The sequence below is a fragment of the Myotis nattereri genome (assembly GCF_964212035.1).
Source record: "Myotis nattereri genome assembly, chromosome: 6".
NCBI lineage: Eukaryota > Metazoa > Chordata > Mammalia > Chiroptera > Vespertilionidae > Myotis > Myotis nattereri.
In genome coordinates, this window is record NC_138081.1 from 83,898,270 (window position 1) to 83,920,330 (window position 22,061).

The 22,061-nt window shown below is 41.8% G+C and overlaps 1 protein-coding gene across 4 annotated transcripts in view; it reads right to left on the minus strand.

Moving 5' to 3' along the window:
- Positions 1–22,061, minus strand: part of TPD52L1 (TPD52 like 1) — a 64,654-nt gene that overhangs the window by 24,470 nt on the left and 18,123 nt on the right. The window lies entirely within an intron of this gene.

Sequence of the window (22,061 nt, forward strand, 5' to 3'; positions counted from 1 at the left end):
GACAAAACAAAAACAGATTCATAGAAACAGAGACCAAAAGGATGGTTGTCAGAGGGAAGGGGAGGGGAGTTGGTGAAAAAGGTGAAGGAAAATACAGTAAATAATATTGTGATAAGTTTTCTGATGTGATCACATGGATGAAACTTGGGAATAAGATTCTGAGTGGGAAAAAAAAACAAGTTGCAGAAGCACACAGAGTACGGCTCCACTTATATGAAGTTGCAAAACTAAATAAAGTATTGTTTAAGGATAGATTTATGAAGGAAAGCAAGGCAATGATAAAGCATTCAGGACCATGGTTTGCTCTGAGACAGCGGGGGCAGAGAGGGGGAGGAAGAGGATGGGAGTGTGGGAACCTATAGGACATCTCTGTGGAGTTAATGGCAGTGGTCCATTTTTGGGACACTGTGAATAAGTATTTTCTGTACTTTACAATGTATTTTGTAAATATTTTTTTGTATACTTAGTATTATTATTCAATAAAACAATTAAAATATATATAGTTTGTTATAAGTCAAAAGAAAAAGGTAAATAATTATCCTACAAAATCATTCTAGTTAAAGAGTAAAAATATGGCCCAATTTGCAAAATTCTTCTGAAGCTGGCCTCACCCTCTCTCTCTTTTTTTAAATGACTACACTTATTTTTATTTATTATTTATTTATTTATTTATCCTCACCTAAGGATATTGTTCCATTGATATTTTAGACAGAATGGAAAGGAGGGGGAGAGACAGAGAGAGGAAAACATCTATGCGAGAGAGACACTTCGATTGGGTGCCTCTCACAGGAGCCCCCACCATGGCCAGGGGATCCAGTCTGCAACCAAGGTAAGTGCCCTTGACTGGAATTGAACCTGGGACCCTTCAGTCCTCAGGCTGGTGCTCTATCCACTGAGCTAAACCGGCTAGGACTGGCTTCACTCTTAAGTCCACTGTACCCACATCTTTTTGTCTGAATCAATGGTGCACCATCAGCACTTTGTATTACTGCTGATACCCTAACACACATCAGTGAACACGGCATCTTGCTGACCCAAGTTCATCAGATCCTCGTCCCCTCTATGTACTCCAGAGGCCAGTTTCACTGCTCAGTAATGTTCTTTTTCATGAGAAATACCTGTTTATTGTAGAAGACAGGAAAATAAAATTATCCGTTTCTAATTAAAATCACTATTATTCACACCACTCCAAAATAATTATCCTTTTGGTCCATCCTTGCTGACATTTCTTCTGTGCATACATGCATATTTTCTTATGTATTTTATATGCATTTACTAGTACTGTTGTGAACTTGATTTATTTGTTCATTTGATAGGATATCATGAAAATCCTTTATGTTTAAAACCATGTATCAACATGCGTACATTCTCGTGTGGGAATGATAATTTATCCTGTTTATTGGGAAGCTGCAGGGAATGTCTCCTAGCCAAGTCATAAGGCAAATCCTTGATGATTTCGTATACATAGTGTTACTGAGTCAAAGGGCACGGGGACAGACCTTTTGAAACCCACTGCATTCATTCCCCAAAGAGGCTGTGCCAGTTTCATGTATATATCAGCAACCTACAAGAATAATTCTAGATTCTGTACAAAAATGTAAATAAGTCATTTAAAGGGGAAACACACAGTCATTTATTTCTGCAAGTAAATATTTGTTTACATGTGGCCAATGTGTTTTTAAAGTACATTTTTATTGATTTCAGAGAGGAAGGGAGAGGGAGAGAGAGGGAGAGAGAGTTAGAAACGTCAATGATGAGAGAGAATCATTGATTGGCCGTCTTCTGCATGCTCCTTACTGGGGATCGAGCCCACAACCCAGGCATGTGCCCTTGACCGAAATCAAACCTGGGACCCTTCAGTCCGCAGGCCAACGATCTATCCACTAAGCCAACCCAGCTGGGGTGCCCAATGTATTTTTAGACCGTTTTCTAGGATAAATGTCTAAATCAAGAATCAGCAGCAATTCCAAGCACAGGTTTAAGAGCTTGGTCTGGAAGGTAAGCTACCCCACTGCACCTGGGGCTAGGAAGCAGTATGGTAGGACATTCTGGTCTTCTCCCCGACTCAGCCTGGCCCTGGGACTCAGGGATATTGCTCAAATTTAGCTGGAACACATATTCTCAAAATTTCCTTCTCTTGACTGTGTGAGAGGGCATGTGTCAGGAAAGGGAATAGACAATAGTTCCGTAGTTAGACTTTTCAAGACATCAAACATTTTTAAGTATCTTCCTATATTCTAGGAAGAAAATTCAAAATCCAACTGAATTGATAATACAGGAACTGGGAAAGTTCTAGTGAATTTAGGGAAGGGTAGACCCCCACATGCAGCAGAAAGCTTCTACTTTCCAGGGGGGAGATCCATAAACTTTATAGTGAGGCATTCTGCACCAGCCTTCAGCTCTGATCTGTCCTATGTCCCACTCCTCAAAGACATCACGAATCTTTCAAAGTCTCACTCCCAGAAACCAGCCATTCAGGAAATCTGCCTGGAGGCCAGGTTGCTAGTTACTTCACCTCTAATTAGATCAATTACCTTCTTCATTCTCATCTTTGAAATTAAATGACAGTTCCCCGTCTTCTTTTTCCACTTCTGTATCTATTTCCCTGCTACAGCCTCTTCCAGTGGGTATTCTCTGAGTGACACAGTTCAGCATTGGGGGCCATGTACATATAAACAGAATGAAATCAAGACCTGCTGTTTTCACCAGAATATGCTCTGCTCAGTGGGCTAGTGAAGCAGCAATCAAATCATGAGGTCAAAGGGTAAATCCAGAATCAAAGACGAGTTGGTTAAAAAAGTGATTAACCAGTAAAACTAAATCAGAACCAGAAAGAAAAAAAAAGCAAATGATAAGAGATGCCAAGTGGTAGACGATAATGTGAGAAGGGCAGTAAAATGCATTTAAATTAACCTAGTTCCTATGAAAGTAGATATTAGAAGAGATTAAAAACATATTTTTAATAAAAAATAACAGGGAAAACCGTTTAGAAAGCACAATTTTTAGCAGGTACAGTACATTATGAGGCAACTTCATGAGTCTGATTTTCTTTTCCGAACGCCCTCTTCTATAGCTCAGCTCTGGTCAAGTTCAAGAGCCCCGCCCTCTCCTCCAGCCCAGGAACCGTACTGATTTCCTGCTGCCATGGTTCTGAGGAGCTTCACCATCCCCTCTTGGTTTCCCTTAACTCTTCCCATCTTCTAATAGTCCCTTCATTAAGCTCTCTTGAATCAGGCACCCCCTTTGAGAACGCCATCCATCTGTTTCTCTCCTGGGCCCTGACTGGTACAGAAAGGCTGCCCCAATTTCCTTTTTGAGCTCTAAAAAAAAATATCGTTCAGGCCAGCCCACACCAACCTGGAGCACAGCCAATGCCTGCAAACCAGACAGGTGCTGGGTGGTTGCCAAAATCGGTCCTTGGTGTTTACTTCCCCAACTGACACTTCTGCAGTCAGTTAACCATACACGGGCTCCAGAACTCCCCACAGTACTTAGGGAGAATCCTGCCACCTGGGCAAGAGGTTGGTGCCCCCGCAGCAGACGCTGGGGTTACAGGCCCTGGCGAGGTGGAGAAAAATCTCCCACCAACGAGAGCCAAGTGAGGCTGAATCAGCTTGGAAGGGCTACTGGGCCCAAACTCAGCAGAGAAAGGCAAGATCAAGAGGCATATTTGCAGAAGTGTCAGCATCAGAAGATAACAGTCCCCAGCTGCTGGAAGAGCAACAGAGAACACGAGGCACTACATTGGCCCTTCCGGCTTCCATGTACCTGATACCACCTCAGCCAGGGCAAGGGAAGGGCGCTGACAAAGAAGAAATCTGAGCTATGAGGTACTCTCACTGAGAAAATGGGTATTATTTAAAGGGTTTTTAAAAATTATTGCATTGGAATGGACTAGACCTATATTTCTTCCCCACTTCGCAAAGCCTAAGGGCCCATACCTACATCAGGTACAGGTTTTTAAAAAATGGAGCCCATGTATGTACACCATGATGTAGTGTAAATAAGTGTTGCCATCCCGCCATAGGAGAAGTTTGCACTTAAAGACAGCCATTTTACTCTCATTTTCATGCAATAAAATATACAGGCTTAACAAAGGTAACAGATATCCGCAGGCCTGACTCCAGTGCAGGAACTGTGCCTCTCCATCGGCTAGGTGACATTTCTGTCACCTAGAGCACTTGTCAGATGCTACCATGCTCCTGCTTTCACTATACCTACAATCGGCCAGTGGTGACTCATTTAAGTCTCCCATGCGGTGCTAAATGACACAACAAACTGAACCAGATCCACCTGAGAAGTCACTGCAGCTGGTCCCAGCCTTGCTGGTGAGGACCCTCACTCCTGGGACCTGGGCTCAGGGTCTGGCTCAGTCACATGTTGTTGGGCTCTCCCTTAGGCCAGTCTGACTCCAAAGCGTATCTCCTTCTCTGTCTTACAACCACTGAAGAATAGTAAACAAAAGATGTTGGAAAGTACAAATCAAAAGGTGAGTTTTGGATCAGAGTGCCTCCTTTAGCTTTGAAACAAAATCTCCCATTGGTACCAACATACTTCTGATGCACCCCGTCAAGCACTCCAATGGATTCAGTGGTTCTCAACCTTCTGGCCCTTTAAATACAGTTCCTCATGTAGTGACCCAACCATAAAATTATTTTCATTGCTACTTCATAACTGTAATGTTGCTACTGTTATGAATCGTAATGTAAATATCTGATATGCAGGATGGTCTTAGGCGACCCCTGTGAAAGGGTCGTTCGACTGCCAAAGAGGTCACGACCCACAGGTTGAGAGCCGCTGGATTAGGTCATGGCTTCATGCATATGATTGAAACAGTACAGACAGCTGTGTGTTAAAATGATTACAAACTATGACTTCAGATGAGTGACCATATTTTGCATTGTTAAAAAATATATAAAAGTCACCGAATTTCTTTTTTGAAAAAAATACTTTTATTGATTTCAGAGAGGAAGGGAGAGGGAGAGATAGAAACATCAATGATAAGAAAGAATCACTCATGGGCTGCCTCCTGCACAGCCCACATTGGGGATCAAGCCTGCAAGCCGGGCATGTGCCCTGACTGGAATTGAACTGTGGCCTACTGATTCATAGGTTGATGCTCAAACACTGAGCCATACCGGCTGGGCCAGAATTTCCTTTAAATAGTAAAATAAGCTTGCATGTAGGTGTATGAACCATATTAAGAAATTAACAAATAAATCCATCTCTATAACCAAGCAAAGGAATAAAGGCATATATTTGCAAAAAGAATACAAAATTATCCCAGGACTTCATAAAAGAAAGGATGCAATAATAAAGAAGCTAAGTAAAGCCCTAACCGGTTTGGCTCAGTGGATAGAGCGTCGGCCTGCGGACTGAAAGGTCCCAGGTTCGATTCCGGCCAAGGGCATGTACCTTGGTTGCGGGCACATCCCCAGTAGGAGGTGTGCAAGAGGCAGCTGATCGATGTTTCTAACTCTCTATCCCTCTCCCTTCCTCTCTGTAAAAAATCAATAAAATATTAAAAAAAAAAAAAGAAGCTAAGTAAAAATTCACCATGTTTTAAATAATAAATTTAAGACAGTAATATTTATTACTTAATTATACTTTCTTCATGACATTTGGTAAAAATAACTTCAGGCAAATATAAAATTTCAAAATATCTTTTATTCCTCACGGGAAAAACTATTGAGCTAATCTCATTAATGTTGGATTTACGATTATCTTAAAGCACACAAAATTTTATACATGCTAATTCTAGGAGGATGGAAATTAAAGTTATAAAACAAATTTCTCTATTAGAATCCTTTCTACACATTTCCTAAGCCTACCACAAAAATTAAATATTATTTCTATAGACCTCCTTTATTGAACTGCTTTTCATTCACTTACCAATAACTTGTATTAAATATGTCTGTAGCCCTGGCATTTTAGCAAAGGCCTCAAGTGCTAAGAACAATACAGTGGGAGCTTACCATTCCTACATCTTCGAGCCAAGGCTTGAATCCTAGTGCATGACACACTGAAAGATTTGAAAAGGGGTTCTGCCAGGGCCTAGGGTCACCTACCGCTAGCCTCGAGAGTAGGGTAAAGAGTGAAATAGGAAGAGAGCAGCAGTTTAAGAAATTTGCATTCTCAGAAAAGCAATAATTAAAGACAAATTGTAATCTCACCTCCCAGAGTTCACCACTATAAAACTTTCATGTACATCTCTCCAGTTTTTTCCCTATACACCCATACTTTTTTTCACTTTACACCTCTCAAATTAGAATACTTCTTACAATCAATGGTGTCTTACAATTAATTGGCATACTTTTTCATTCTTAATGCTGTATAAAACAATGGGTATCTTAAAATCTTTGGCATCCTAGCTTTGAAAAATTTTATCTATCTATATATATATATAAAAGCCTAAGCAACTGGACAACCTGATGACCAGCTGGTAGCTATGATGCGCACTGACCACCAGGGAGCAGACGCTCAGTGCAGGAACTGCCCACTGGTGGTCAGTGCGCTCCCATAGCGGGAATGCCGCTCAGCTAACCAGTGGGTGCCAGATGCCAAGGTCATGGCCGTGCGAGCCTCTCCCCTGGACACTACCCCTGCATGCCTGAGCGGCGACAGTGGCAGGCACAGCGGGTCCCCTGGATGAGCCATTGGGCTCTAGGCTCAGGCTCCACCCCAGCCACCTGCTGCTTCGCGCACTATTTTGTGCTGTGCGGGATCAATGTGACAGCAGACTGGAGCCCAACGAGCTGGTGGGTAAGGCTGGGCTGCAGCAGCGCAGAGGTCCACTGATCCCCGCAGGCCCAGCCAAGGGACCCCACCAGTGCAAGAATCCATGCACTTGGCCTCTAGTATAGATATAAATATATTTTAAAATCTAATATATAACATATATATTTAGATATACCCATAATATACACAAATAAGATCATACTGTTTTTTCAGACTTTATCTTCTCATCTTTTTTCATCTCATCTGAAACCAGACCATACCAAAGGTCTCGAATTGATCCCATAATATATTATCCCCAGAAACACATTGGGCAGGTGGCATCAAGACAAAGGATTTCAGATTTTACCCAATTTGCGAGCTAACAAGTTAGCCTGCCCATAGTTTCATGGTGCTGGCAGAAGACCCAAGACTCCTGGATCATACTCAGCATGAACATCACATTCAGGTTTTTTCCCTTGTCACCAAGTTCCATGGAGGAGTGACATGGAGGGACCTAGATGGAACATGCTCACACAGTGAGTTTCCATCACAACTGAAGAACCCAAGCTCAGGAAATCTGATTGTTTTTCATAGACAACAAGCAAACCTGCTGACCTCCACCCTGGAGGGAGAGGTCATCTTTATTCTACTGGACTGTAATCCTTGAAAGGATAGTTCATAAAAAAAACAAGCTTGTCAGTATCTCTGCTTGCAAAATGGGCAGAAATTCAAGAGATCTATGAAGAATCATTTTGTAGAGATGGTTTCTCATTTTTCAAATGAAGAAATGATGGCTCAAAGTGTTAAATAACTTACCCAACCTTACATGGTTGGTAAATGGTGGATTTAAGCATTGAACGAAAGTTTATCAGGTTACAGAGTTCATGTTTTTTCAACTTGACCACAATATCTCATGCTGAGATGGGATAGGGCTAAAATGTCTCTCTATCCCACCCAGAAAACCTTCTGCTCAGCAAGACTGAGGTTTACTGAAGGTCAAGGTCTGAAAGTTTAAAATCTGTAGCCTCCCCACTGTTGAGCATTGCAAAGAGTTCAGGGTAGGTCTACATCTCCTAAACTCTCTTAAATAGGAGTTGCTCAACTAATGTTTACTGGATTAGATCCCCAAGGATAGAAAATCAAACTGTGAAGTCTTCTTGATGCCCCCTTTTCCTTATCATTTTGTTATCTGTCATATTTGTCTACCCTTTTTAATTTTCATTGCCATGACAGTGATTTAGGTTTTATCACTACACACTCAACTACTGAAATCTTAGCTAAATTTTATTTTCTTGCTTGCAATCTCCCCACTACCCAGCCTACACAACACTCAAATCAATATTTTGAACATATTACTTTCATCATGTCAAAACTCAGTTCAAAACACATTCAGTGGATGGAGTCACTTCCAGCCTAAATTTGAAAATTCGTATGCTAGCATTCCAGTGATGATTCCAATTAGCCTGCCTATGATTTTCCCACGACACTTTGAAACCAGCCAGTCTACCATGTGCAGTGTCCCTCAGTCATGCTTCTATTCAACCCTATGCTTTTATGCCTCTTCATCACTCTCAAAAGCCTCCACCACCTCCTCCTCAGTCTCCCTTCTAAGAATCTTACCAAGTTGTCAACAACACTAGAATAACAAGTAACATGCTATATGCCTTAAACTGATTTAAAGTGTTGACTTTTTTGCTTTCTATTCATATTACTATATATCACTATTAAATATTATGTACAGTATAAGTGACATTATGACTTGCATTATAAATTGCATTAACACACATAATACTATTATTATAATTATAGTTAAACAACTTTATGAAAAAAATATTTCTGACTCTGTCCTGTAGAAGTTTATTGTCCTTCTTAAAACATCGCCAAAACCGGTTTGGCTCAGTGGATAGAGCGTCGGCCTGCGGACTGAAGGGTCCCGGGTTCGATTCCGGTCAAGGGCATGTGCCTGGGTTGCTGGCACATCTCTGGTGGGGGATGTGCAGGAGGCAGCTGATCGATGTTTCTCTCTCATCGATGTTTCTGACTCTCTATCTCTCTCCCTTCCTCTCTGTAAAAAATCAATAAAATATATTTAGAAAAAAGAAAAAAAAAAAAAAAACATGAATACATGAGTCACCACTATTAATAGCCCTGTTTTCTAAAGCTTTGGTTTCATTTAATAATGTAGCTAAAAAAAGGAGTCGCATCTGTAATACTCAGCTTGAGTGTGCACAAATCAGATGAATAAAGAAAGATTTTATGCTTTTTACTAAATATATTATCAGAAGATGCTTCTGAGGTTGTAGGAGGTTAGATTAAATCTTATAATCCATTTTTCAGCTTAAAAAAATTCTTCTTAGGTGACAATTCAAATCGATGCCGATTAAAATTGACTCTAGTGTCTAAAGAAAAATTTGTGACTAGTCAAAACCAAATTTTGGCTAAAGATGGAAGTGACATACTATGAGATAGAAATCAACAATAGCCCTAGCTGATTTGGCTCAGTTGATAGTGTTGGACTGCGGACCAAAGAGTCCAGACATCATTCAGGTCAAGGGCACATACCTCGGTTGCAGGCTCCTCCTTGGCCCAGGCCCTGGTTGGGGCTCATGCAGGAAGCAACCAATCGATGTGTTTCTTTCACATCAATATTTCTCTCTGTCTTTCCCTCTCTCTTCCACTTCCTCCAAAAATCAATGGAAAAAATATCCTCAGTTGAGGATTAAAAAAAAAAAAAGAAATCAACAAATATATGGAAATATGCCCTTCCATTTCTCATTCGCTCATATGTACAAGATGACTGTCTTCCTACTCCAAGAAGAAACCTAGCTTTGATGTAAAATTCCTAGGTAATTTGTGTATTGTTAAAGGAACCAATATTCACTAGAATACTAAAGATTGCAGAAAACAATGGTACCCAATAGTTAAATATGTACCATGCAGCCTTCAAGGGTGAGCAACCTTCAAGGAGGTCAAACCAATTAGGGATTCACAAAAACCTAAATTATCATTTCTGTGACTAAGGTCTGACCAGAACTCCTATTCAGCTCCAGGAATAATAATCCCAGAGAGCCTGAAGAGTACCCAAGTACCCCAGGCTTCCCTGGTCTCATGCCAACTCGTGGCTTCAGGGTGCTCCTGAAGGCATTGAGAGTTGTAGGGTTTAGAGTGATGAATGGATAGGACCTGCTTGCCTGAAGGGGACTGTGACACCACCCAGGGCCATGGGAGTGGCTTGCTTCATGACATCATTTTACTGGGCTAACTACAGAAACTAGCATTGCATTAATACACAGCTTTGATTACTATGTAAGACCAGTTGGCCATTCAGGCTGGCATCCTCTGGTAGGCTGCATACTGAAATGATATTGTATTCCAAGATATCACATATGAAGCTTAAATTCATATCATTTCCTGTGGTTTGGTTCACACTGCAATGATGAGCCTCTTCAATGACAGTCTCTACTAACCAATCTCCAGGGAGACTGATTTGCCAAGTAGATCAAATAACTTATGGCAATGTCTGTGCTTTTTACAACCTCAGAATAAAATCTACTTGAGGGACTAAATGAACAGCAAAAGATGATTGGTAAGCATTGGGAAGACTGATTTTAGTTAACTGTTAATTCTGTAGAAAATTTTTTAAAAATTGTTTTATAAGTAGGTCAAGGGAACAAGTATAGGAAACACAGATTTTGGGTTTTTTAAATGAAAGCCAGAAATAGAGAAGCTTACGTTTCTTACAGATGATGTGGTAAATGTGCTCCTCCAGGAGTTGCTTCTGAACTTCACTCCAGAGGGACCAACTTCAATCACAACCAAAGAGTGAGCCACTCAGACCTGAGCTTTTATGCCTCTCATGAGGTCACATGACCTCACCCACACCAATGGCTTCTGCTGGTCATGAGCATGTCAGTGACTACCCTCAAGACCACAGAGGTTAATTTTCAATTAAAAGATGTAAAATATTTATCACAAATCTCCTCAGCTTCAAATGTAAGATTTAGGCATTTGGGATGTTGTTCCCATTTCAAATCACTATTTGTTACCCTTGAAAGGCACACTTTGACACACTTACAAAATAGATGCAACTGCATAAAACAGCAACTCAGGCCACAATAACCCCAAAACGAAGACATAACAACACAGCAGCCACACATTCGAATAAAGAACACCAAACAAATAGTTATAGAAAACCAAAAATAGCTAATGTTCCTGATGCTTAGACTCTGGGAACTTCCTTTTCTGAGTAAACACCTACATCGCATGAGAAAAATAAAACTATTACAGGAATGTGTATAGACAAACCATATATAGGTTGACCATTTTAACCTTTATGTCATCCTTTTTTTCCTGCATCTCCACCCTCATTTTACCCCCACCCTGCCCCAACAAACACACACATATATTCAAGTTTACCTCTTCTGGTACTTGGGAAAGGAAGACAACTATGACAAAAGATAAATCTCAGGATTTAACACCCAGACTTAGATTTCTGCCTTCAGCAAGACTGGAGACAGTCTCACTTGTATCAGTAAGAAAACTCCAGAGTAATAAATTACTCTAAATTCAAATTCATTACGAAAATGTAACACTCATTTAAAGAAAGGGAAATCCCTCCTGTTTCTCCTACTCCTCCCATTCTCCTCCTCCTTATACCATTAGACTTGAGAACTGGATTTTCCATTCATTTGCTTGGTGAGTTGTCCCGAGATACCCAGCACTCGGAGACAGACAGATCTGTGTCTGCGGTCAGCTTCATTGGACAGGCTACATTCCTATTCTAAGTCATGCTCACTGGGCTTTATAAAGTGCTGGGCCATCCTTTAGGGCGAGTTCAGGAAAAGAGTAAAACCATTCCTGTTGCAATGGAAGACATCTACTATGGACATGAAGCAGGAACAAATATAACTCCCCCCTCCAAGGCATATTTGAAGAGTGGGGTAGATAGTATGAGGGACCTCTTCAGACAGGTCTGAACTTGTGAAAGTTCTCTAGCCCTGACACAACGCCAAGGCTATGGTTAGGATAACGCCATGATGGCCACATGGAAAGCCTGGTCCATGACCTTTGGTACTGCAGCCAGACTCAGAGGCCTGATCATTCAAAAAGCATTGTCATAGGTAAAAACAGTCTTCCCTTTAAGCAGTCAGCTCAGTAACATTCCCATTTCTCCAGTTTTACTTATCAAATCTCTAGCATTTAAAATAACTGTTATTGACAATCTCCAAGAAAATCTGTTTTTCTCTTGAAGTCTGGGTAGAAAAAAATAAATGCTAACAGAGATGAAAATATGTGTTTCTGAATCATTCAAAAATAAAATATGCAAGAATTACAGAAGTTTAAAGTCAGTCATACACAAGACAATGAAATAGCCAAATAAAATATGAAAAGACAACCTTACCAGTAACAAAGAAAATGCAAATTAAAATCGCAGATATATACCATTTTTTCATCCAAGAGATTAGCAACAAAAATGCAAAAGTTGAATAACAACCTATGCGGGCACTGTCGAGGAAAATAGGTCCTCTAACGAATCACTGGCTTCTGGGCTATGACAGCTGCTTGAAAGGTTTTTGAGAATCAATCTTATAGAAGAAAAAAGACGATCTAAGAAGATAGGTTTTAGATATTTACTGCAGTATTGTTGACAACGGTAGCCAACTATAAAAACCTGGATGCCCCTGGCCAGCGTGGTTTAGTGGTTGAGCACCAATTTATGGACCAGGAGGTTCGACTCCCCAGTCAGGACACATGCCGGGTTTGGGCTCGATCCCCAGTGGGGAGTGTGCAGGAGGTGGCCATTCAATGAATTTCTCTCATCATTGATGTTTCTCTCCTCTCTCTCTCTCTCTCTCTCTCCCTCTCCCTTCCTCTCTGAAATCAATAAAAACATATTTTTTAAAATAAAAACAAACAAAAAAACCTGGATGCCCATTAGTAGGGGAACAAATGAAACAAGTACAGTGCACCCACTGTGCTATTTCTGAGTTATTAGAAATAATGACCGGAAGGAATGTTCATTGTATATTGTCAAATGTGAAAAGCAAGGTGCTGGGTAGTGTTTGCATGATCAGTTTAGAAAGAAGCATAAAAACTGCTGGGAAAGGCAGTCTCGTGCATGCAGCCTTTGGGCCCCCACTTCACCAAATAAGGATGGGCCTTGGGCCTGTGACAGGTCTTACCAGAGATACAGAGTCCATTGAGCCTGTGCCCTTGTGAGGGAGTATCTCCAGATAGCAGGCTCGGTATGTGCTCTTTTGTACTGCTTCAGCATGGGTGTCAATGGCCCTCAGGCACACCCCCACCTTTCAGTATCTCAGACTCCACCGAGGAGGGGTAAGGGCTGGAGTCCTTCCCCCCATTGTTGATGGTGGTAGAAAGGAGAGGGGTATCCATAAGCCAACTGCCCAGTCTGTGGCTAGGGAAGTAGGGGGGTGCCCTGCTAGCCATGAGGGACTGACGCCCATTATTGAAGCTGATCTTGTTCTGTTTCTTTGTAAGTAAAGGGTTGTTCTATCCACTGCGCGACTGTCTTTTCCTTGGCAACTCCAATACCAAAACACAGCAGTGTTTGGATTCCTCCCCTGGGACTGATACACAGCGTTCGGCTCCCTTGGGATTAAAACCAGTACACAGAACTCTGCTTCACAAAAATACCTTATATGTGAACAGGAATCCCCAGGTGTTTGTATGAGCACTGAGAAAGGTGAGAAAAGATACATACCAAATTGTCAATGCCGGTCACTGCCAAAGGGTGAGATTGGATAAAGAAAAGATGAACTCTCTTTTACATACCTCTGCAATACTTGTCTGGTTACAACAAGCATGTGCACTGGACTGGATCTTTGTGTCTCCCCAGATACATATGTTGAAATCATAATCCTCAATGTGATGCTATTAGGAGGTGGGGTCTTCAGGAGGTGACTAGGTCATGAGGGTGTAACCCTCATGAATGGGATTAGTGCCCTTATAAGAGGCTCCAAAGAGCTCTCTCATCCCTTTTACCAGGTGAGGACACAGCAAAAAGATGCCATCCATGAACCTGTAACCAGATGTCACCAGTGGTTGCTGAAGTGCCCCACACTTGCAGACCCACAGCCTTAGCTCACTCTGGAGATAAACGACTACTGAAGCACATTTAACAATTAGGTCATGCTGAATTATTGAGAAACCATGTACATCTTTTGGCTCTATTTTCTGAAAACATTTCTGGCATTTTGGATGGAAAGTTTTTCAGAGAAATATATATTTAAATCTGTGGCTAGTCAATTTTCAACACATTTTAAACAAATGACTGAAATTTAGAACTGTTTTTTAAAAAAAACAGAAGATCAAACTAAAGAATTTATTAATGGAATTTCTGGCAGGCTACACTTCCTGCATCAACACAGGAAGGGCCCAAGTTCTCCTTTAAAATCCTTCCTAGTTGGCAAACAAAACTAAAAAATGCAAGCCTGCTAATGAGATGATGGGAAGAAAGGTTTTAATAATAATTAATGGCTTTAAAAATGTATGTTCCTTTTAAAGAGGTGTCAGAAGTTTAACATGGACAAGCAACATTAGAACAGGGCAATGACTGCTGGCTCTCGCATGTGTCCCAGGGCACCCAGCCCAGGCAGTTGGGTGATGACCCGCCCACTGAGGTGACGTTACCTAACAATGGAAAAGTGTGGAAATGCAATGAAAGTTGAGCTTTAAAAACTGCCCTATGACTCCAAAGTGTTTTTATGCATGAAGTCATTGGAAAAATTTTATCCACTTCTGATTTCCAATATTTTGTGATGTAAGTACTCAATTCTATTTAAGGCAAGATACACTTAAATATCTCCTTTTTCCTTTACAGTTTCATTTGACTTGAAATAATACTTTATAGACAGAATTTAACAAGTGACCTTTTTCTTGGTGTCATGCAAATATCAGCAATAATTTAGTAAATTATACAAACCTATCAAAAATTTTAGGCTGTATTATTGGTAAAAATTAAAATCAACAAAATCTAGTCTTAGATCCTATAATCCATAATGCAATAAACTAGTTGAGTAGTTAGACTTGCTTATTTAAATGAAAAACAAATTAACTTTCCTTTTAGAATCAAGGAAAAGTTCTCTTTCACCAGAATTGGATTGAGTTCCACAGCAGTGTCTAGCATCTATGGGCTCTCTATCTCCTTCGGTGCCAGATGAGCCAGTAATGTCTAGTATGTTAACAGTATTCAACACATTCTTTTTCCTAAGGATGAAGGAAAATCGCCAGTAATGTCTAGTATGTTAACAGTATTCAACACATTCTTTTTCCTAAGGATGAAGGAAAATCAGCCTTGTCCCTCTTTGCTATGACTATTTAGCCAGATGGGTTTCTCGGCCTGGGCACTACTGGCATTTGGGTAGGGGGATTCTTTGTTGTGTCCTGCACATTGTGGGATGTTTAGGAGGACATATGGCCTCTAACAGCCAGATACCAGTAGAACCCTTCCCTCCAGGTGTGACTATTCAAAATGTCTCCAGACATTGTCCAGTGTCCCCTGTAGGACAAACGACACCCAGTTGAGACCCAGTGGGGAAGCCCTGCTCCCAGAGACAGCTCCACACCCACAATTATGGCTCTGCGCACGCGCTGACTCTGTGTCCACAATGTGTCAGGCACTAGGCCAGGAGTTTTGTGCACATTCATTCATATGGGTAGGTATCACTACCACTAATTTATAGATGAGAAAGTTGATGTTCAGAGAGAGAGCGTGGCCAAGCTGGGTCCCCTGCTTTGTCTATATTCAGGTGGCATGCTTCAGTGTGTCCCTGGACCTCCCCATTTGGAATCTAACCATGTGTTTGTAAACATGTACCCCTTCCCCGTGCATCCATGCATGTGTGTGCAAGGATAGGACTGGAGCAGCCACTGCAAGTGAACAGAGGTGGAAAGTGAAAGAGGGGAACTTCCCAATTTTTCCATCTCCAGTGAAGCAGTGAAACATCACTTAACCCTGCCACTGTCGGTTTTAAATACTCCGCAGGACACTGGGAATACAGTAGGCACAGGAGACTCAAACTGCCTTACAGGGTTTAAAGCACTGCAGAGGCCTCCCGATGGCTGAGCTGCTCCTGCCCTAATCAGGACCCACTGGAAACGAACCACAGATTTCCTATTCTATCCTTGAACGCAGACAGACCGTGGGCCCCTTCTCCTCTCAGAGAGCCAAACAGAGTTCAAGATCACACTCACATTAGGCAGAGAGCCAGGGTCTTGGTTGAGGCCCAGCGTATAATCCTAGTTCCTGGCAGAGCTTTGACAGTGGTGACCTTCTCGGACCCCAGCCTCTGCTTCTTTCATTGGAGCTTCAGGCTCACTCAGAGGTCCCCAGGCTAACTGATCGCCTTGACCAGAGGTGTTCGCCCAGCCTACACCTGTGAGCTCCAGAAGTGAGCTGCTGTTAACCACTCTGTTGGGACATCTCCTACCTCCTCCTTTTATTTTCCTTCTGTTGAAGTCACCAGTGACTCTGCTGTTTCGGGTAGTGGATACCCATGTGACTCTTTTAGACTCTTTGAAAACAGCTGATGCAACCCCTCACCTCTGAGGTGCAGCTTCAATTCCCTATGGAATCGTCCACTTCTAATAGGAACACTTCACTTGCTTATAGTTCCTGCCTCTCTTCTGAATCCTCAGCACTAAACGGACAGGACAAGCAAGCAACTTGGCACACAGTTCTAATCTTTTGGGGTACACCTCATCTGAGACGCACTCTTGTTTCTGAAATGTGGCCTAACTTCAAAGAAATATTAAATTATATGTTATTTTAGAAATAGCAAGTTTTCATACTTGATTAGCACTTTAATTGTATTCTAAATTATAATGGAAAATAGACTTTACTTTTAAAAAAATTCCTGTCAACTATTCTGAACCTCACACTTACACTCCAAATAGTCTTTACTTCAGGGCCAGGCAGGGAGTAAGAGGGGGGTGTCTCCTGCTTTGGGGGACACACATTTCTCTAAAATTCTCCCTGGTAGAAAAAGAACTCAAAATGGACATAAACATGAGCTGTGGGAAAACTATGAAAGTTACATTTCTGGCATTTCTGAGCTTGTGAACTTGATTCAGCCCCACTCTAGACTGAATGGGGTTGATGGGTGGACATGTGTGGTTTAGAACTATTTAATCAGAGATTATGAAGGGAACAGATGAAAAACTAAAATGATTTCAGGGTTTGGAAGGCCAAAATGGTAACATTAGAAAAAAACAAAAACACAACAGATTTATTCTGGAAAAGGTCATCTCTAGAGATTTCACACCAAGAGGGAGGGAGGGTGTGTTACAAGGAAAAGGGCACAGCCCTTCTCCCAGCGAGCAGTAAGCAGGACGAAACATTTCAGCGAGCATGATTTTGAGTCTGTTTTAGGAAATATTTTTCAGGTGATAAATTTAATGTAGCTCCTCATGGTCTAGAAAAGGTTGGGAACATCTTTTCTGGAGATCCCCAGTGGGAGAGTCACCACATGATTATTCTGATTAAAAGCAGACTTGGCCAGATAGCTCAGGAATAGTTTTAAGGTTGCTGTATTTTGCTTCCCTGGTCATTCAGAAATGTGACTACACCTTTGAGATGAGTTGCAATACCGGGTCTGCCGCTTAACTGGATAGGTGGCTCTGAGCAGGATTCTCATTCATTCTCACCTCTGTGCCTCCTACATAAAGCAAGCGGGACAGCATGTCATACCTAGAAGTCTGTTTAGATTCCATGTGGTGAGGGAGGCGGTGAGTTTTAGAATAAAATCTGATATCAAATATGTACACGAAGGTGAGGGGAAAAGGAAAGTTCTATTTTCATGGAAATCTATTGTACAATTTAAGTGGAATCAGATGAACACCAAAGACATATTATAGATAATCATTTATTTCAAGTTATTTACTATCATGTACTTTATATAAACTAACAGAAAAATAACTATATAATATGTAGTACATTTCTTAAAAATAATTTGGTGGTTGTTGGTTATGCATTGAGACAGAGCCTAGTTGGCAATTATTTACGTTTCCTGTATTTGTAGGACAACATACCAAAACTTGTTTATACCTTAAAACTGTAATGAAGCTCTGACATAACTGAAACAATAATTAAACCTTTGGAACGGCCCCAGATGTTTCGGTGGCTAATCTAGGTTCATGTTTGATCTCATTATTATCTCTGTGACAGTCACAAGGATTAAGGATATGAGGTGAAGATTTAAAATAGAATAGAGAAAGTCTTAAAAGCAACCACAACGTTGGAAGCTATGGATAGCTTATCTTTCCTTGTTTTCCTGAGCTTTTGATGATTCATGGAGCCAAATTTAAGAGCATCATTCCAGGCCAGCTGAGTTGGAATCTTTGTGGTCAACCTTGCACATCTGTGTTTTTTTAAACCCCACAGGTGACACTGATGAGCAGCTAATGTTGAAAAACACTCATTTTAAATAATAGAATATGATGTAAGTGGTACCATGTCAAACTCCAAAAGAAAAGAGATTTCCTTTATGCTAAGCGAAATAAGCCAGTCAGAGAAAGATAAATATCACATGATCTCACTCATTTGTGGAATTATAATGAACAATATAAGCTGATGAACAAAAATAGATCCAGAGCCAGAGAAGCATCGAACAGACAGTCAAACCTCAGAGGGAAGGCAGGAGAGGGTGAGAGGGTGGAGGTAAGAGATCAACCAAAGGACTTGTATGCATGCATAAAGGCATAACCAATGGACACCGACACTAGGGGTTGAGGGCATGTGCTGGGGGGAGGGCGGGAGTGGCAGGGGGAGGCCAATGGGGGAAAAAGGAGACATAGGTAATACTTTAATCAATAAAGAATAAACTTTAAAAATAAAATAAAAAAGAAAAGAGATTTCCAAGGAGAGGTAATAACTAGTTCAAAAGTTCTGGTTTAAAATATTAAAGGATCCAAAGATGCACATGTTGACTAGAGCGCCACAAGATGACGATACTGTTTGTCCGGCATTATCAGGGAATTCCACACAAGTGTCTGTCCCATAGACCTGAAGTTTACTTAAATTATTTAAAAATTATGCATTTTATACAAAATCTTTCTCTTGTTGAAGGGTGAGACAGAAATGCAGGGCATAATTATCCTCAAAGAACTGAATATCCTCAATGTACCCAGCGAACTACAAATCAAGAAAGAATGTATTGAAATGCTTTATTTGTGGTCTAAACCATGCACTATTAGCACAAATAAAGTTGAATTCCAATAACAAATCCTAAAGGTCTTCCCAGAGATGTTTGATTTTGGACTTATAAAAGAGATTTTCGACAGGTAGAGATGGGGAGGGAGATCTCGTAGGGAGCAGCATTGGCAGAGCATCAGAACCAAGGAAGTTCAGGTATGGTCCAAGGATGGAGAGTTGCTCGATTATCTCGGCTTCGGCTTTCTGGGGATGGCCTTGACTTGGAAAGGAGTTGGGAAGGAGAAAGGAGGCAGTAGAGAAGCACAGAAGGTTTTTGAGCTGAGGAATCATAGGCGAAGAGATGTTCTTTGAAGAAAACACTACTTTTCTGATGCTTTAATGTATTTAACTGCACTGATGACTCCAGGGGCTTTAAACAGCCTTACACAAATGCTGAGAAGGGAGAGTTGGTGTTTCTTCCAGATCTTTCCCTGCTGTCAACTGCCATTTCTAATTCATTGTAAACTAGAAGTTGCCAAGGGAAACTAACAAGTCACACTTAATCCTATAATTGAGTAAATAAGCTTGAAATCCGAGGTGGTCCCAGTCAGCTCTTAGGGACTAAAGGCACGGGGCCTTGTACTAGCTGTTTGCTTTGTGCTATTTTGTTTACTTTTCAGAAAATGGTTTCACAGAATTCTCTAACTCATGACAATTGATCTATAAATGGAACTGTCCCTGTTATCCTCCCGGAAAACAAAAGCCCTTTGGGGTGTGAGCTCCCTGAAGGCCTGGCCCAGCCTTGAACCCCGCAGCCGCCCAGCTCACTCTGGAAGGCTCGGGGAAGAGCTGCTGCCGAGTGCACGCTAAGCTTTGCACGTGCTGATGCTGATGCTGGCCGGGGAGAGGGGGGCATGCATGCGCTGTCTCCTCTCAAGCGGTCTGTGTTCTTCATGAATATGTGTTTTGCATCTGCATGTCTTCCATGTGCATATACGTTTCCTATTTTAATATACATATGCTTTTCATACACATAGGAGCCGTATTGCATCCTTCCTCAGCACTCCACCGCGGTGTGTGCCACCTGAAACCATGTCATCAAACAGAAAACTCCACACACAGGAAGTCACTGGAAAATGGCTTGGGGATTTGTCAGCGCTCCTTCAGCCCACGGGTTCTCAGGTCCTTCTCTATCACTGTTCTCCTGGGGGCTGCCGTGGCACCTTCAGAAACAGTGACTCAGTGTAGCAGTGACCGTCAGTAGAGAGGACAGACATGCCCCCCACTCCACCTCGCCAGGAAAGTAAATCAGACAGAACAGGGAAAAGGAGGGGAGGAGGAAAATGGAAAGGGGCGATGTAAACACAGCCGTGGAATAAAATGCCCTGAATCCTTCTGCCATACTCCTCCCAGGACACGGAGAAGCACAGTATAATAGAGAGTACGGCCTTTGGTGTAAGATGGGCCTGAGTCTAGTCCTAGCAACACAATGGTTAGCTGAATAATCCTGGCCATCTCATGGAACTTCTCTACGTTTCACTTTCCTCTTCTGTAAAATAGAAAAAAAGTCACAGGAACTATCGCACACAGTTGTTTGGAGGATTAAGTGAGATTAAATTACATACACTGTTGGGTCCCATGTCTAACACAGGAATAATGAATAGATGGCGGCAGTGATTGCTGTAAACAACCAGCCAGGCAGAGCTGAACTGTACCATCAGTGCCCTTATAATTAAATGCTTCCCACGGAGGGCATGGATGCTAATCAAGCCTTTCAAGAAACCCGGTGGGACACTTGGTACAGGCCCCGCTCCCACTGGAGTGGCCACGCGTGGTGGGCCTGGCTTCATCGTAAGGGGTGTGTGGGAGTCAGGGCAGGGCATGAGGGAGGCAGTCCTGCAGGGGGAGGGACAGACACAGGCCCACCACCAAAGCAGACGGTGGCAAAGTATTTGCTACCACAGCTAATATGCTCTTTTCTCTCTAGGCTCTTCATTAACACTCAGAAAAGTGGACTTGGCCAACTAACAAAGTGGGGGGGGGAAGTCGATGCTTATTTCTTTAGCAATGAAGCTGGGCAGTCATATATAGGCTAGAGCTGAGCGGCTGGTGTCCTGAGTGCTAGCCAGGTTGACCAGGCAAAGAAGACTTTCCACTTGGAATCAAAGCCACTCTCAGCTCGGCCCAGTAGTCTCATACACTGAAGGCCCAGGGGGCCCGTGATAGCTGGACATAGTTTTCTCCCCAACAGCATCTCTACAGAAGTCAGCAGGAAAACGGGTGGCTAGGTAGTAGCTATGTCGGGTCCTTCGTTGATAATTTTAAATCTTTTATGATTTCACTTCAATTCTGCCTTTAGAATTGCAGGTTCCACATGCCATTATACCGTGTATATACTGGTTCTTTTTCATTTTTCTTAAACTTACCTTGTTTAAAAAAAATAATAGTTCATCATGACAAGGTATGTTGCTGTCCAACAGAGCAAGGGAGCAAAAACAGGTATCTGAAGGCACTGAGGACTGTGAGATGCCCCACAGCTGTCCACTGCCTCCTTTATTCAGAGCTCTCTCCCCTCCGATGATAGAGAGACACACTCAGAGTACGTTTGGTCTGATACGCAGAACGTCAGCACCCTATTTCTCTGTTTTGACAAACAACATGTGAGAATAGCCAACCAAATGGAAAACACCGCTATTCTCCGCATCTATGATGCTGCAACAGTGATACTCAGCAGTGGGTAGGCTCCTCTGCACCCTTTCAGTTAGAAGGAAGAATACCATTCACCCAATTTTGAATACATCGTTATCCTTTTTCCTGTTGAAATTAAGGAAAAAGAATTAAATCCATTATTTTCATGGAACCTGGAAAAGAACATTTGGTCTCTCTCTTCTTCATTGAGAAGAGAAGCGTGGAAAAGCTGCTGTCTGTGCTCAGGGAAACACAGCCAGCGCGTGGACAATGGGCGAGAAGCAAGTGTCCAAGGACAAGCTGTTCCTCTGCGAAACCGTCCACTGGGAAAGAAGGCCGGGATGATTATTGAAATAAAGAGACGGAGGAAATACCATGTGAACAAAATAACCCAACACATACACACACACACCAAAAGCAAAATAAAACCCCAAGGTCAGCGAGGAATTATTCCCTTTAAAAGAAAATGTTAGTTATGTTTTAGAAGACAGCTGAATTAAAA